The sequence below is a fragment of the Amia ocellicauda genome, unplaced genomic scaffold (genome assembly GCF_036373705.1).
Source record: "Amia ocellicauda isolate fAmiCal2 unplaced genomic scaffold, fAmiCal2.hap1 HAP1_SCAFFOLD_26, whole genome shotgun sequence".
Lineage (NCBI taxonomy): Eukaryota > Metazoa > Chordata > Actinopteri > Amiiformes > Amiidae > Amia > Amia ocellicauda.
In genome coordinates this window covers 1,221,155-1,223,958 of record NW_027102823.1, presented here as the reverse complement: position 1 = coordinate 1,223,958, position 2,804 = coordinate 1,221,155, and positions in this window count along the sequence as shown.

Below are 2,804 nucleotides of genomic sequence, written 5' to 3'. Positions count from 1 at the left end.
AGAAAAGAATTTCTAACTTTCCTTCCACACATACATACATACATACATACATACATACATACATACATACATACAAACCAGAGGCATGCAAAAAAATATAAAGAGGAAGAAAATGTTGTATAGCACATACAAAAGGGATGGTGATGAAACAAAATACATAGAATATGTTGAGCTGCAAAGAGATCTTAAGAAAGGGATCAGGAAAGCAAAGAGGGAAATAGAAAGAAACATAGCTCTTGGAGCTACAACCAATGCAATGAGCTTTTTTCAAAATTACAACAGCAAGCGGTCAATTAAGGAGGAGGTGAAACAGATAAAGGGCAAAAATGGAGGTATCTTGGAAAACGAACAAGATGTGGCAAATATTCTAAATGAGTATTTCACAGAGGTTTGTACAAAAGAAAAAACAGATGACATGCCACAGGTTGACAATCAATCCAGTCAAACCCTAAGAGAGATCAGGATAAATGAGGAGGAGGTACTAAAGGGACTAGCAGAATTAAAATCAAACAAATCACCTGGGCCAGATGGGATATTTCCAACAGTACTTAAAGAAATGAGGGAAATTATGTATAGGCCGTTAACTCGATTATTTCAAATGACACTTAGAACAGGGGATGTTCCCACTGACTGGAAGACAGCAAATTTCATACCAATCCACAAGAAAGGGGACAAAACTGAGCCAGGAAATTACAGACCAATCAGTCTCACCTGCATCACCTGTAAAATGTTGGAAAAAATGATTAGACAGAAAATAGAGGAGCATCTCAATGAAAACCATATTCTTGGAGATAGTCAACATGGGTTTAGACGAGGCAGATCATGTCTTACTAACTTAATACATTTTTTTGAACATGCAACTGCAGCTGTAGATCACGTGAAAGCATATGATATGATATACTTAGATTTCCAAAAAGCTTTTGATAAGGTTCCACACCATAGACTGATCCTCAAATTGGAAGCTGTAGGCATTCAGGGTCATGTAAGTAGATGGATTATGAACTGGTTGATGTATAGGAAACAGATTAGAGGAGTCACTTCTAACTGGAGTGAGGTTGTTAGTGGAGTTCCACAGGGATCAGTACTAGGGCCTTTGCTTTTTCTAATCTATATTAATGATCTGGACTCTGGGATACTTAGCAACCTTGTCAAATTTGCAGATGATACTAAAATAGGTGGCTTAGCAGATACAATATTGGCAGCACATGCTATTCAGAGGAACTTAGATAAATTCAGTTGTGGGCTGACACCTGGCAAATGAAATTCAATGTGGACAAGTGCAAGGTAATACATGCAGTAAAACAAAAATGTCCACTATAATTACACTATGGGAGGTACAGATCTAGATGAAGTAATGCATGAGAAAGACCTAGGAATCTATGTGGATTCACTTTCTCCATCCAAACAATGTGGGGAAGCAATACAAAAGGCATACAGAATGCTAGGGTATATCGTCAAAAGTGTAGAATTTAAGTAATGTTAAGACTGTACAATGCGCTAGACCTCATCTGGAATACTGTGTACAGTTCTGGGCACCACACTTCAAGAAGGATATTGCTGCTTTAGAGACAGTTCAGAGGAGAGCAACCAGACTTATTCCAGGTCTGAAGGGAAAGTCCTACTCGGAGAGACTGAGGGAACTGAACCTTTTCACCCTGGAACAGAGGAGATTACGTGGGGACTTGATCCAAGTCTTCAAAATCATGAAAGGTTCCTCAAACCAGAGGAGCTTTTCCAGATCAGCAGGGACACACGCACCAGGGGACAACAAATGGAAATTGGGCTTCAAGGCATTCAAGATGGAAAGTGGTAGAAGCTGAAAGTTTGGGAACATTTAAAAATAGACTGGATAGGATCCATGGATCACTTAGATATTAATGGACACCAAACGAGCATGATGGGTCGAATGGCCTCCTCTCGTGTGTAAACTTTCTTATGTTCTTATGTTCTTATGTTCTTATGAATGTTCCCTAAGCATGTTTCAAATGTTCCCTAATTTATGTTACAAATGTGCCTTAGCACCTCTCTCTCTCTCTCTCTCTCTCTGTCTCAATTCAGTGCATTTGTATTGTCAAAGCAATTGGACATGCATACATACATACATACATACATATATATGGAAAATAAACAATATGTGTACATCTCTGCATTAATGGTGCCCTAACAGATGTGCAAGTTACATGACAGACAGACAGACAGACACTCACACACACTTTCACACACACACACACACACACACACTTTCACAGACAGACAGACAGACAGACACACACACACACACACACACACACTTGTATACCTGACACGTATAGAAGACTGGATAGGGAGATATAAATAGCAATGGGGAGACTCTTGTACTTGGTGTGGCTCTATCCATATAGTGGGGCCAGCAGCCACTTAGCAGGTGTAGCAATAGAAGCTCAGCCTGGGGAGACTGGATTTAGCATTTCCTCTCCATTTTGATAAGTATCCATAATCATTTCTGCAAAATACTTCTATGATACCTATGTATGTTTTTTACTTGTACTATATTATACTATCAAGTATCAGTGTACACATACAATGTGACCTGTTACATTAATACAGAGGCCACGGAAGGCCAGATCAGTAATAGCCACTGTCCCCTGATATTACACTTTTTTACAATCACTTTGGCACTCATTTCAGAACCTTGATGTCATTTTTCAAAACTCTAGACACAAAACTCACACCCGATGATCAAAATGCACATTTTTCAATTGCTTGGATACAATACACATCAACCTCAGATCATTTGTTCATTGAACTAAAATGATACAACTTAA